Consider the following 16,018-nt stretch of genomic DNA (forward strand, 5'->3'; position numbering starts at 1 on the left):
ATAGATTTTATATTACAATGAATCAACCTGACACAGGAATCATGAGACTGGTCCTGAAGAGTGAAAATTGCATTTGTTGTATTTCAGAGCTGCAAATACTTCATAGCTTCTGCCTGCAAGTGCAGGGTTGGTGCAGGTTGTTGGTTATGCCTCTGAGTGAAATTTCAAAGCCCTTGCATATCTATCTGCAGCCTTTTATGATTAACTGTATGGCTGATGGCTCTAAACCTCAAAATAACTGCCCACAAAAGAAAGCATAATTTAGAGAAACTTCTAGGAAAACACACAAATGCAGTAAAGGTTGAAAGTGCTGTATAGTTACTGGTACATTACTAATAATTACTGGTTTGTTAAGGGTTTGTTCTGATTAAAGAGATAATAAATCATTGAGGAATTAAATAATTCTTAAAAGGCAAAGTGGCAGTAAATGATGGATTTCTAGGCCCTACTAGGTAAGCTTAAAATGTACATTTATTTGGGAGGTGATTTTTTTTTTTTTTTATTTCTTGAAAGACATGATAAACACTATCACTTTTGCTTCAAATTTGGAGAACACATAAAAAATACATCTTTGGTAATCTCCTGCAGTCAGAAATTGGCTCACACACACACACACGCACACACACAAGACAAAACAAAACAAAACAAAACAAAAAAGCAGAAAAAAAGAATCCTGAAAAGCCACAAGGATGAGAGCTGTGGGCCGACGGATGACAACCCCAAACTATAACTGCTGAAGAGGTTGATACGCAAACCTCAAATCACTTGCATTAACTGACCTTCAGCTTCTGCTACCCATCAATCTTTTAGATCCTGCCTGGTGACCTCTTTTAAAATTATTACTAGTTTTAGATTTATATTTCTTATTTTCTCCAACTTTTTAATCTTTTTTAAAAAATTATTTCAGTAATATATAAATAAAACATAAACTTTTGCCATTTTAACATTTTTAAGTGTAAAATACAGCGACATAAATTACATTCACATACCTCAACTTTTTATTTGGAAAACTTTCAACCAACAGAAAAGCTGACACATTACTAGGATAAGCACCATTATACCCTTTGCCTAGATTTACTAATTGTTAACATTTTATCACATTTGTTTTCTCTTCATACATAACACTTTCTGAGCCATTTGCAAGCAAGCTGCAGAAATTCTGACCCTTTAGCCTTAAATACCTGAAAACCACAATATCATCCTCACACCAGGAAATTACTACACAGAACATATTCAAATTTCTCAAATTGTTTCCAAAATGTCCTTTACAGTAATTTTTTTTTCTGATCTCTGTCTAGTCAACAATCATGTATTGTATTTGGATTGTCCTATGTCCTTTGTCTCTTTTACTGTAGAAGAAGGATCAGCAAAGGACCAGATATAAATATAATATTTATATTTATAACATATATATAATATAAATAATAATATTATAATAATACAATATGCATATATACATATTAGACTTTGTGGTCTACCATTTCTTTGTCATAACTACTCAACTCCATCATTATAGCACAAAAGAAGCCATAAACAGTACATAAAAGAATGAACATGGCTGTATTGCAATAAAATTTTAGGAATACTGAAACTTAAATTTCATATAATTTTCATCTGTCACAAAAATATTATTTTTCTTTGGATTTTTTTCCAATCACTTAAAAATATACAAACCATCATTTGTAGCTCACAGGTCATAGAAAAACAGGAGGTGGGTTGGATTGGGCCCATGGACCATAATTTGTCAACCCCCTGATTTAGAACAACCCCCTTATTATGATCATTTTTTAGTAAACTTTTCATTGAGGTATCCTGAAATATACAAAAAATTATAAGTTGATAGCTCAGTTATTTATCCTAAAGTGAATACACTCATGTAACACAACACAGAATAAGAAACAATTGTGATTTATTGTATTTTTAAGAATGCTTACTGGTGTCACATATGTTGATCTACAAAAGCCTATATGCACAGCTATAGAATCCTTGTAAAAATGGTTTTGACTATTATTATCAGAGTCTTCACCCTCTGTCTACACAGCAAAGTGGTTTGCGGTCATCCGAGTATCTGCCTTGACAATTATCCTGCTTGTTGGGCCAGCCCAGCTAATCAGTGTGACAAAGTCACATTTTAAGGGGTCTCAAAGGGCTTGATAGCTCCCGTTGATTCCATTAATTGCTTCGCCCCCTTATCTAGCTCTCTTTCAGTTCTATGCATTACCTCAGAGGCCCCCAGACCTGATAGGCAGGAAGGTGCTATTTTAAGAATGGATCAACAAAAGGGAGACAGCATGGCCCAGAGTCTGTCAGATCCAAGCTCAGTGGGGAGTTCATCTTTATCAGCAAACCTGCTCTGATTATTTGGGACTCTGACCTTGTCCTGCCTTCCAGTTTGCAGGCTTGAAGACTGAGTTGGTTGCCTGGCGGGAAGCCATAATTCCTGGTGGGTTAACTGGTTGATGGAACCACTTAAGGCAGTCATTATGCATTGTTTGCTGCATTTTATTTACCATGGCGTGCAAAATCTCATTGCTTTTCAAAAACAGAACTTGGAAAGCTTCTTCACACATGGGGCCAGTCATGAGTGACTCACGGGATCTCCTCCTGAAAGAGAAGTCAGCTGCCTCACAAATTCCCATTGGTGGGCCCCAGCGTCCCTATTCATTCCTGGCATTTTAAGGAGGTTTGCAATATTTTTAGAGATTATCCTGAGTGTGAAGTGGTGATTAATCCATTCTTTCAGGACACAGAGCCAAGCATGGGTCTTAGCTTCTCTGAAAATGGCAGAATTGCTGAGATGACTTGTTAGGATGCACAACTTTATTTCATAGATATACAATAAAATAAATTATAGTCCAGCCTTGAAGCTCAACAAGCAAACTCAGTTACTCACTTGCACACAGGCAAATTTGTTTGCAGAAGCTTAATCTTAGGGCAATATCCACTGCAGAATGTATTTAATCACCTGTAATATTCTCCTAGGAAATCCCATGCTCCATTCCAAAATGAAGGCCCATCTGTAGGTCTGCATTTGAGAAGCCTACATCAGAAGAATGAACAGAACAGGCTGGAGGCCAGCTTCAGTCTCCGGCTTCTCAAACCCTTCCTTCTTTCTACTCTGGGACCCAATTCTATGCTAAACTCCAGTCCTCCCCCCGTTTTAAGCTATTTTTATTTGGCTGAAGGCATTTCATTATTAGTTCTTCAATTCCATTGAAAATGTTTTGTTTTGTTTTGTTTTTTTAATTATGATAGTGCCAGAATATTAATATTTCAGGTACTTTATTTTTTTTTAATTTTTAATTTTGAAATAATTTCAAACATATAGGACAGTTGCAAATACAATACAAACCCCATACAGAGAACTCCAAGCACCCCCCCACCCCCAGATATCTGTATCTACCAATTTTACATTTTGCTACCTTTGCAGTACCTTTCTTTCTCTTTCCTTCCTTCCTTCCTTCCTTCCTTCCTTCCTTCCTTCCTTCCTTTCTTCCTCCCTCTCTCTCTCCCTCCCACTGCCCCCTCTCTTTCTTTCAACTATATCTATTATCTTTCTATCAATTATCTATCTACCCACTTATCATCTTCTGAACATTTGAGAGCAGGTTGCATATATCATACTCCTTGAACTCGTAACACTTCCATGTACATTTCCTACGAACAAGGATGTTCACTTGTCATTAATTTAACTGCAGTTAATTCAAGAAAATTAATATGGATATAAAGCTTAAATTCTATATTCCAATTTTTCCTTATGCCCCCTTTGAGCTTTTCTCCTCCATTCTTAGATCCACTCCAGTATCATATATTGCATTGATTGTCATTCACTCTTAATTAATTCTTTTTTTTTTTAAAATTAACTATATCAAAAAATTTTTCTTTAAAAGATATACAATAAAAAAAATTTCAAACAAACCATAACAAGGGAGAAGGAAAAAGAAAACTAACCTAAAATAACTACTTTACTTCCAACTTGTTCCTACTCTACCCCAGGAAAATGACCTAATATAGCAACATTTCTGTGAACTTGTTCCTACCATACCCATCAGAAGTTAACAAACCATAGTCATTCCTGGGTATTCCCAGAACATTAAATTTACCCACAATAGCTTATCTGTTCCTATTGGGTTATCGTTCCCCCTTCATTAATTGCTCTCTATCACTAGTTTCCCTACATTCTACATTATAAACCACTTATTTTAAGAGTGTGTTGTTTAGCATCCAGGTGTTTATGAATTTTCTAAGTCTCTGATGGTTATTGACTTCTAATTGTATTCCACTGTGGTCAGAGAATATGCTTTGAATAATTTCAATTTTTTAAAATTTATTGAGGCTCGTTTTATGCCCCAGCGCATGTTCTATTCTGGAGAAAGTTCCGTGATCACTAGAGAAGAATGTGTATCGTGGTGATTTGGGATGTGATGTTCTACATATGCCTGTTAAATCAAATTCATTTTCAGATTGTTTAGATTTTCAGTTTCCTTATTGTTCTTCTGTCTGGTTGATCTATCTATAGGAGAGAGTGATGTGTTGAAGTCTCCCACAATTATTGTGGAAACATCCACTTCATCCTTTAGTTTTGCCAGTGTTTGTCTCATGTATTTTGTGGCACCATGATTGGGTGCATAAACATTTATGATTGTTATTTCTTCTTGTTGAATTGTCCCTTTTATTAGTATGTAGTGGCCTTCTTTGTCTCTCCTAACATCTTTGCATATAAAATCTATTTTATCTGAGATTAATATTGCTACTCCTGCTTTCTTTTGACTGTAGCTTGCATGAAATATTGTTTCCATCCTTTCACTTTCAATTTCTTTGTGTCGTTGTGTTTAAGATGAGTCCCTTGTATACAACATATTGATGGTTCATATTTTTTGATCCATTCTGCCAATCTGTATCTTTTAATTGACGAGTTTAATCCATTTACATTCAATGTTATTACTGTGAAGACATTTCTTGAATCAGCCATCCTATCCTTTGGTTTATGCTTGTCAGATAGATTTTTTTCCCCTCTCTCTCTTAATGCCCTTTAATAAACCAATATTGAATCTCTTTAGTACTGAACCTTTCTCCATATCTCTCTCTCCTTTCTTTGTTTCTCTGTCAGTAGGGCTCCCTTTAGTATCTGAAGTAGTGCAGGTCTTTTATTAGCAAAATCTCTCAGCATTTGTTTGTCTGTGAAAAATTTAAGCTCTCCCTCAAATTTGAAGGAGAGCTTTGCTGGATAAAGTATTCTTGGTTGGAAATTTTTCTCTCTCAGAATTTCAAATATGTCATGCCACTGCTTTCTTGCCTCCATGGTGGTCGCTGAGTAGTCACTTCTTAGTCTTATGTTATTTCCTTTGTATGTGGTGAATTGCTTTTCTCTTGCTGCTTTCAGAACTTGCTCCTTCTCTTCAGTATTTGACAGTCTGATCAGAATATGTATCAGAGTGGGTTTATTTGAATTTATTCTATTTGGAGTTCACTGGGCATTTATACTTTGTGTATTTATATTGTGTAGAAGGTTTGGGAAGTTTTCCCCAACAATTTCTTTGAATACACTTTTTAGACCTTTACCCTTCTCTTCCCCTTCTGGGACACCAATGAGTCTCATATTTGGACATTTTATATTATCTGTCATATCCCTGAGGTCCGTTTCAATTTTTTCAATTTTTTTCCCCATTCTTTCTTTTGTTCTTTCATTTTCCATTCTGTGGTCCTCGAGGTCACTGATTCATTGTTCAGCTTCCACTAGTCTTGTACTATGAGTATCCAGAATCTTGTTAATTTGGTCAACAGTTTCTTTTAGTTCCATAAGATCATCTTTTTTTTATTTACTCTTGCAATATCTTCTTTATGCTCTTCTAGGGTCTTCTTAATGTACTTTATATCCTGTGCCATGCTCTTCTTCATGTCCTTTATATCCTGTGCTGTGCTCTCATTGTTTGTCCTTAGTTCTTTGATTAATTGCTCCAAGTACTGTGTCTCCTCTGATCTTTTGATTTGGGTGTTTGGGTTTGGGTTATCTGTATCATCTGGTTTTATCATATGCTTTAAAATTTTCTGTTGTTTTTGGCCTCTTGGCATTTGCTTTTCTTGATCAGGTTCTTTTAGGATATGTAGGATTATTCAAGGATGAATCTCTAATTTGTCAGATCTGCAGCTTGGTGGAGTACACTTTCTCTAACTAACCAGCAGATGGTGTCCGTGAGTCACCTATTCCCCTCAAGTCAGTTCTCTCCAACTTTGTCTTTGTGGTGTGTGGGGGTCTGATTCTTGTGGGGTCCAATTGGTGCACCAAGTTTGGGTGTGTTGTTGGTGCCGTACACCCTGAATGTGGGGCGTGTGTCTGAGTGGTTAGGGAGGGAGGGCAGCATTAATAATCAAACCCTCCAGGTGTTCCTGGAGATTTAAGGCCATAGCGAGAGTCTAAACCTTCATTTCAGTCTCACCACAGATTGTCTCTGCTGCTGATCCACCAGTCTTTGGTATTGGTGTATGGTCCCTGGGATTTCCAAGTGGGTCCCTCTTCCAAGCCATGCCCTTCTAGGGCTTCTGCTGAGGGAAGGTTTTACTATGTCACAAGTGCACGCCATCCCTCAAGGGAAGTTCTGGGCCACCGGGCCATGTAGGGGCATTCCCAGCCTGCTGTAAGGATGGCTGAATGAGGCATGTTAATTTCCCCCTTTTTGCACAGCTCCAGCTTCCCAGCTCCAGGACAATTAGCTGTGGGTGTGCGAAAGGTTATTGTCCACACCTGATATTGTGGTGTGTGTGCGTGTTGTTGGAAACACTTCCTGTCACACTGGGTTTTTTGGCTTGGCTCTGGGCTGTGGCTCAGGTGCCAGGCAGGAGCGTTCCCAGCCTGCTGGGAAGATGGCTGCAGGCGGCATGGTTTTTTCCCCTTTTGGCTAACCTCTGCCTGCCTCGCTCCAAGACAATTAGCAGCAGGTAAGCGAAAGGCTATTTTCCATGCCAGATATTGAGGCATTTGCACAGCCCTTTCCTGCCGCACTTCACTGTATGGTTCTCACTGCTGTATCTGCAGCTGCTTTTGGGTTTTTTTTAAAAAAGAACTAGTCCACCTCCAAACGCAACCCTCGGTTTCCCCACACCGTAGTGTGGCTGCTGGATATTCAGCAGCTTACTCACTTGTTTCAGAACAGACTCCGGATTTCACCAAGTTCACTGTCCCTGTGGCTTTAGCAGACCTTGTCCGGCTGGTGCATCGCTGGAACTGGTGTTCTGGGTCACTTTCTGGCTTTTATCTAGTATTTTTCACAGAGGTGCTTTTTTGCCCTGTCTCTCCTAGCTGCCATTTTAGGTTCTCTGTCATTGAAAATGTTTATATCCTATGTACACATTCTTAATAATAAACTGACACAATTAAACCAAGTAACATGAAATGAGATCCTTGTGGAGAAGAGAAAATGGTGCAATGACTCCTGAAATTTTTTTTTTTATTAATTTATTGTTTATTTATCATGATGCAGTTTAAAGAGATGAAGGGCTTTCTATTTTTTATTTATGATAGAGCACGGCTTTTGGTTGTTAAGAAAATCCCATTCTCTGGCTTTCCCATTCAGCTTGTGTTTCTAGGCTCAAAGCATAATAAATAACCAATGAAGAAACATACTGTCTAAACATTAAGACAATTTCCATAAATGTTCCATTAAAAATGCATGATTATGAGAACACTCAATTTTATCCATAGTTTAGTTTCTTCTTTTTCTGTGGTCATTTTTCTTTGCATTGTCTTTTTTTTGTTGTTGTTGTTATTTAACTTTGAAGCCCACTAAAGATGAAAAATGGCATTCATAGAGCAAGCACATATGGCCCTTACTGTTTGCTTGCTGACCTGGCATTTCTTCCTTAGTAGCATCAGTCATTGTGTTCTCAGCAACCAGCTTTAATTAGTAAAACACTTTTCAAACCTGGGAGATGATGGAGAGAAGAGGGAGCAGCAGATGCTCACTGATGATATGAATGGCTGACTATATTATTTATTTTGTCTATAAATATGATAAAATAAACTAATGCACAACAAACCATGCCTTCCACCCAAGCTTCGAAAGTTATGCAAAGTTATGCCAGAGATACTCACTGAAGATTAATGAGCTTTCTGAGTTTGTCATAACATAACATGCAGGTGTTCATACAGTGACTTTCATTTTAATGAAACCAAACAAGAGCCATGGCATGAGAGAGAAGATGACCTAGAATAATGACTTGTACTGTGCCGTTGCTATTGTTGTTTAGACAAGCTGAGGTAGCTTCTGGTTAATTACATCCCCACCCCCCACCCCCCAATAACATGTTAGTAAGTGTCCTAAAATGTAGTTAGTGAAATAGTTGAAGTTATGGGGAACATAAGCCTTTTTTTTTTTTTTTAAAGCTTGGCTATTACTTTTTTGTTGCTGAGTGTGGCAGGCTGCTTGGCTGTGGGAAACACGTCTACAAATGAGCCTTTGGGAATGGCAGAGCTCGATTCAGGTGTCATCCGAAAGTCTGAGAGTTCAGAGCTGTTCGGGTGTCTAGGGAGAAAGAAGGGTTGAGAAATGTCCCCTTTGTTTCCACTGGGAAAGGACTGCCCCAAGAGTTATATTCTTTGCCTTCTAGCACCAAAAATGTGAGGTGCTGAGATATTTCAAGTCAAACAAATCACAGGGATAGAGAAAATAATGGCCATGAAGGGCTAGTGGAAAGCAACTTCATTGTGTAAGACAAGAGAAGTTCCAGCAGCATCTTGTTAGATAGGGGCAAGAATTTTACATGATAGAAATTCTGATGGTTTTATGAATATGGTCTTCTTTCCAGGTATGTTCCCTATTTCTTATGGGTCTAGGTCCTTTACTTCTCTTTGTCTTCCCCAAAGAATTTCCAGCAGGGAACTGAGCGCATAGGACTGGCGCTACATGTTTGCTGACTGGTACTGTACTCAGAGAAAATTTTTCTCATAATATTTCATCTCTTGTGTATATTTTGGGGATCATTGTGGTGATGAACTTCAAAGTAGAGTGAGGCCACAATCTTTGCTATAAACAGTTCGTATGAATTAAGTGGAGGATGAGTCAAGAAATTGCCTCACTTAGTTTCCATCCTCAGACTGAGGATCCTGGTGGCTCTGTGGGATGTTTGGAGAAGCAACACTGCCACCTTCTGGTAGATACATGTCATTTTTCTCTCAGCTGGGCCACTCCTTCCCCATCCATATTTTGTTCCCACCAAAGGAGATTTAATTTGGCTTGGAGCTTTGCAAACTTTAAATCAAGTCCAAATAATATCATAGACAAGATAGCTGGAGGTCAAAGGCCTGGAAATAAGGTCTTTTTGTAGGCACTTTTGTAGGCAAGGAATATGGTTCTGATAATCAAGGAATATCTTACTCCAGACCCACTGTGACATTGGGTTTAAGACCTACTGCTGCTTAAATATGCTTATGCTGGGGTATTCTGATAGAACTTTAACACGACCAAGAATGTTCTAGAATTGGGTTGGGAGGTGATGGGAGTGGATGGAGGGAGAGTATGGTGAAGAATTCACAGAAAACTTGGATCAGCCATAAAAAAAAAAAATGGCTGAGCAAGCATGTCAGCAGACTGCTGAAGTGACGGACAAGTGAACAGGATTTTCCACACTGATTTTCGGATTTGCAGCTTACCTTATTTGGTGTTAAAGGCATTACTCTTACTTGGAGAGTTCTCTGGAAACCAATGTGGACCCATGGTTTTCCTAGAACTGGTCACATAGTAGGGGTCAGTATAAACTAGTTACATGAATGAATGAAAGAGAAAATACTTTTTCATCTCTGAAATACTCTGCTGGAGAGTGGTGCTGAAGAGTAAGTTGTTAATTTTCCTAATCTTCCTGTGTTTTTTTCCAATCCAAAACCTATGGCAGCTGCTCATAAGGGAAGGAACATGCTTATGCATCATTGTTATTCATTTTTTGTCCGCTTGACCTATGTAAAGAAACATTCAAGACACTGGAAAAAGCAAACAAGAATAATATTTTTTTCAAGGGAGTACTGTAGCCACTGGGGATTATCTGCCTATAGGGATATACACCTTTGTCTTTTTTTTTTAATTTTTTTTTTTTTGTACTTGACATTTTTATTTTAGGCTGTGAAAACAAAAACAAGCAAACAACAACAAAAAACCTGAAATGGACTTGTCAGATGATGTAAATTTACCCTTTCTAGGGAAACAGAAGGTAGACCCCACAACAAAGAAAAAATGCTTAGTTTTTAAAAGTGCAGTTAAATCTAAATTGTATGATGGTAACTTAAGAATTTAATTAGGATTTATTCACCTCCCTGTGATAGCCAATAAACATGAGTTAAATTTCCTCATGCAGATTTCACACAAAATACAAAAATCTATAAATAATCTGATAGTTATCAGGTGTGATCTTACTGGAAATTCTTAACCATATACTTGTTTTGCCAAGTTAAAAAAAAAAAACCAAACTTCTCTTTTAGTGTAAGTCACTGCATTTCTACAAAAAAATAATGAAAGTCACAGCAAGTGATTTAAACCCATTCAATTACAGGCTGAAAAAATACTTTGGTTCTTCAGGAAAAAATTTGCAAAGCAACAAATGTTTCATTTAACAGTTGTTAAATTTCATAGCTGTACTTCAATGGATATATGACAGAAACACTCCATAAGAACCAAACTATGTAAGTAATCAATGAACATGCTTGAGAGAGTTTATGCATTCAACATATCTGGCAGAAGAATTATAGTTAAAAGACTAGGTAGAACAAATTGGTCTTTAAAAATATGAGTTCCTTTTCTTAAAACAAATTACAAAATCTACCAAGAAAATACGAAACATAAGGATGTAAGTAAACGCTAGTTGCGTTTAAGCTATTACAGTGTGGGTTATCCTCAAGACCACATGCACCCTGCTTCACTGCTGCTTCCCCTGCTGGGTTTTGTTCCTTCTTTGGATCATAGTCTGGGTCATTTTCCTCATCTCCTTCTTCTTCCCGTTCTTCATCTGCTTCTTTAGCTTCTTCATCATAATCATCATCCTCTTCAGTAGCTTCTCCAATAAAGTGTAACACTGATCTTGTGATTTTACACTCATGTTAAAAAAATGACCAATTTCAAAGTCTGCAGCAAGGATAGCTTGTATCATCATCCAGATCTCCACTCTCAGGAGCTTTGGGAGGAGCAATAAAAGTAAAGAAAGAGTTATCGGAGACGGTTTTAGTCATAGTACAAACTGTCCCACGTCCCTTGTGTTTCTGCTTCTTTTTAATGGTTTTCAAAGTGACATTCTTTCCTGCTGTCCTATCTATCTGACACCCTGTACAACCCATAATTTCTGGCCCATCAAAAGAAAAGGGATCAGAATCATCTGGTTCTGACCTCATCCTATATGTCTTTGTCAGCACTTCATTTGTGGAATACACATTGGGTTCAAAGTGAAATTCTAAGACAAAACTCATAAGCTGACGGGCATCTAAAAATTTCTCTTTAATATCCTTCAAGTGCTTCAGAATAGGTTCATCCTGTTTCTGAACCATAGCACTGAGCAAGTCAATTCTTAAAAACAGTCAACCAAAATTCAGGAATTCCTTTGGGGTCTTCTTTTTCTTCATCCTTTTTCTCATCTTCAATCATGGCCTTTTCTTTCAGCTCCTCCAAAATTTCATCTTCCTCATCTGGCTTCCATTCACATTCTTCTTTTGTAGGTTCATAAACTGTACTGATGATCTCAAATTGCTTATCAAATAGCGGCTGATAGAGAACAGCATACTTCCTTTCAAGATCACGAACTGCCTCATGAAATTTGGCTTTTATCTTTGCACATTTAGCTTGAAGGTTTTTGAGGGCATTCACTCATCTTTTAACTACCCTACCTAGGCAAGCTTTCATCATATCCTGTTGGTGTTTCCACCCCTCCATCAAGTCTTTCTTTTAGGGCTGCAAGAATCTCAGGATTTTGCATCATTTGAACAGTCAGCTGATGCTCTTTGATGTTTGTTTCTTCAACAGTTTCATCTTCTTCTACTTCTTCAACATCATCCAAATCTTGATCAAGTTCAGACTGTTCTTTGTTGTCAATAGAGATCCAAATATGTCCACCCCCTGCTACATGTTACGTTGTCTCTTTGCTCTTTACACTGGAAAAGGTACACCTTTTGTCTTTAACTAGGTTATTTTACAATTGTGAAGAGATCGAAGTTGTAGAAAACTGATAGCAATACAAATAACTTTTATCTATAGATATATAAGTAAATTCTGTACAATTTTATTGAGACATATTGACATAGCAGATAATCATCCAAAGTGTACAATCAGTGGCTCACGATATTGTATATCGTATATAGTAGTGCATTCATCACCACAAATCAATTTTTGAACATTTTCATTACTCCAAAATAAATAAATAAATAAATAAAAATAAAAAAGAGCACTCAAAATATCCCATACCCCTATCCTCCCCTATTCTTTATTTATTTTTTGCTTTATTTTCTTACTCATTTGTCCATACACTGGATAAAGAGAGTGTCAGTTGCAAGGTTTTCACAATTACACAGTCACACTGTAAAAGCTAAGAATCAAGGATACTGGATTGCAATTCAACAGTTTCAGGTCTTTCCCTCTAGCTATTCTGATACACTAAAAACTAAAAAGGGATATCTATATAATGTGTAAGAATAACCTTCTGTATGACCTCTTGACTCTATTTGAAATCTCTCAGCCACTGAAATGTTATTTTGGTTCTTTTCTCTTCCCTCATTTGGTCAAGAAGGTTTTCTCAATCCCACAATGCCAGGGCCAAGCTCATTCCTGGGAGTCATGTCCCACGTTGCCAGGGAGACTTACACCCCTGGGAGTCATGTCCCACGTAGGGGGAGGGCAGTGAGTTCACCCACCGAGTTGGCTTAGAGAGAGAGCCAGCCTAGGTTTTATTTGACTTCTGCCTCATCCCTTTCCTGGAAAGCCAGTTTCTCCTTCATTTGTGAATTCATTTCAATATTCCTGATCTATAAATATCTCTGCTTTTTAGTGGCTCCTTTGAATCTGTTGCTAATGGAGCCTTATTTTTTCAAGCACCGAGTAACAATATTTTATCTTTTAAATGGGATTTTGTGTGGAATTATTAACACCTATCATTATATAGGGCCCTTCTTTTACCATTCCCCTCATTTAACCAATGAGTTAAAAGTACTCTTTAGCACGTTTGCTTTATATTTGTATGAGACTTATGATTTTACCTTTTTAAATTCAAGAAACCATAATTTTACACTTGATATTAAAAAAACAAACTGACAGGAGGAATCTGGGGCTACTCTCATTTGGTTTCGATGGGAGTTGCCCCACAGGTAACTTAAAATTTAGTTCCCTGTCCACCTTGAAGTTTAGAAGATGTGACTGAGAGTGAGTAAGACTATATAATAACCAGCGTAGGGGACTGACACCTCCCAGTGTGGTTGTCCCTTGGGTGGCTCTACATATTCTATGGTCCTACCTCTTTGCAACCCATTTCTGGAACTCCCCTGTGGGAAGTACCTTCAGAGCCTGCTGCATATTCTTTTGATTATTCTCAGGGTTGCAGCATAGGGTGAATTGCAATAGACATCTGGTTTTTGAATTGGTCAAATCAGCTTTAAATTCTAGCTCTCCCATGCACTAGCTGAGGGATCTTGTGGCAGTTACTAAATGTTTCTGGTATACTCACCTGTAAAATAGGGCTGTTGTAAAAAGTCAATGAAATAATGTGTATTAAGCTTGGCACATTATAAGTGCTCCATAAATCTTAGCTATTATTACAGGGAGAGAAAATTACACACAGGGAACTGGAAGCCATGCTTTCTACCTTGCTCTGCTGAATCACGTCTATGAGGTAATGCTATGGGAGCACTGTCTGAAGGCCGTGGTTAACTCAGATAGACTGCACCCAGGTAGGCCTGCATAGGGCCTGAAGAATCTGGGGGGCTAGGTGGTCTGGATCAGATATTTTCCTGGAGCAAGTAAGTCAGGCTTTAGCTGTTCAATTATGTGGTTATAGGGAAGTCCAAGGAGTCTCAGGGAAGGCGCCTGGTGGCCAAGGTGGGGGAGCCAACATCCAGCATCCAAGGACAGGGGCTGTGTACCAAATGCTACAGAAATATTTCAATATTTAGTAACTGGTATGGCCCAGCTGGGTAAACATCTGCCCTGGGAGAGGGTGGGTGTCTTAGTTTCCTGGGTTACTCAAAGCAAATACCATAAAATGGGTCAGGTTAAACAATGGGAATTTATTTGCTCACAGTTTTGAGACCAGGAAAATGTCCAACTTAAGGCATCGTCAAGGTGATGCTTTCTTCCCAAAGACTGGCTGCCAGTGATCCTTGGCTCCTCTGTCACATGGGAAGTCATCTGGAGGCGTCTGCTGGTCTCTCCTTTCTCTTCTGGGTTTCATTGATTTCAGCTTCTTACGTCCATGCTTTCTGTGTCTGAATTCCATTCCACTTATAAGGTGGGTCACACTTTAATTAGCCTCATCAAAAGTCCTACTTACAATGGGTTCACACCCACAGGAATGGATTAGATTTAAGATCATGTTTTTCTGGGGTATATACAGCTTCAAACCACCTCAGTGGTGGTGGTGGTGGTGGTGATGGTGGTGGGGAGCTGAATTTAGGTAGGAGGGGAGCATCTTTCCACATATCCCCAAAATGTATCTGTAGGGATGGCCACAGGCAGCCAGGTCATCAGGTAAAGAACTCGCTTGTCCTCCTTCTGATGGATTCCAGGTGTGTGTGGATCACCTATTATGGAGAATTTCTCTAGGAATGGGCTCTACCACCCCACTCTTATAATAAGGGTTTCAACCTTCTTATAGATGTTGCTTTTGGCCCTGGACAGCAATAAAACAGAGGCTTCTTAAAAATCACAGTGGCCAGAGACAGAGCCATTCCTTTGCGATGCCTCAAATGTGGCAGTGATTCTTTACCCTCAACCAATAATTCCTATGCATTAGGAAGCGGTAACTCTGAAACCTAAATTTTAGACACAGAAAAAGGAATTCTGAAACCATTGGACCAATCCAGCTGAATTTTGATTTAAAAGAAGATGGATATGAAAGAAAGTTTTTTAAGATCATGTGTTTCATTACTTAGCTGCCTTACAGTGTTATAGATGTTTAACCTCAAATATCCAGCAGAGGGCATGAAAGGAATTGGTTTTGCTTCGCTCAATATTCTGAAGGCAGGATTTGAAAGATGAAAACCAAAAAAGCAAGATTATATATTGAATTTTTCTGACAGAGAGCAACAAATATCCTTTAAACATTAACCTGAAATAATTTCAACCTTTACTTTTTCTCATTTCCTATCTATATCCTACACTTAAAATAAAATACTTATGTCATTTCTCTAGAATTAGATTGCTGATTGCCAAGATCCTATTATAGTTAACAAAACTTGTATAAAATCATTAAATAAAATATCGAAGATTTGTATTCAGATCTATTACAGACAAGCCTGAAAAATGTACCTAACTTCAGTAAACAATGACAAAATTTGCAAAGTTCTACCTTCTGGCAGAAATCCTTCTTCTTTAGAATACTACAAAGTCAGACTTTGCAAGCAGGGTAAGAACCTTCCACATTCAGTCTGGTACTACCTGACTGAGGATCGAGTTAACTGCAGCTGCTTCTTTCTTACTCCTCTCTGATATTGGTGGGAAAAGCAAGAAAAACACACAAATAGTAGTACCATTTAATTAGGGCCTACAATGTGCTAGAAACTATACCAGGCACTTAAATCTTTTACAACAACTTTATGAAAAGAAACTGTATTATTCCATTTTGATGAGGAGAGAGGTTGCAAAATTTCACATCATTTCTCTGCTTCCCTAGCAGTCTTCACTATCTCCCAGAATACTTTTGGGGAAGTAAGAAATACATCTTCCTTATGAAAAGATCAGGATCTAGAATCCTTCATTTAAATCATGAAATAACCAATCAGGCCACTTCTGTACTTACATATTTTGGATATTATCTTTTCTCCCTTATTTTTTATAGTGAAATC

The 16,018-nt window shown here is 37.9% G+C and overlaps 1 pseudogene; it reads right to left on the minus strand.

The window, feature by feature from the left end:
* Positions 1–8,374: 8,374 nt before the first annotated feature.
* LOC119532627 lies at positions 8,375–12,057 on the minus strand (annotated as a pseudogene).
* Between the last annotated feature and the right edge of the window lie 3,961 nt (positions 12,058–16,018).

This window comes from Choloepus didactylus, chromosome 4, assembly GCF_015220235.1.
Source record: "Choloepus didactylus isolate mChoDid1 chromosome 4, mChoDid1.pri, whole genome shotgun sequence".
NCBI classification, from domain to species: Eukaryota; Metazoa; Chordata; class Mammalia; order Pilosa; family Megalonychidae; genus Choloepus; species Choloepus didactylus.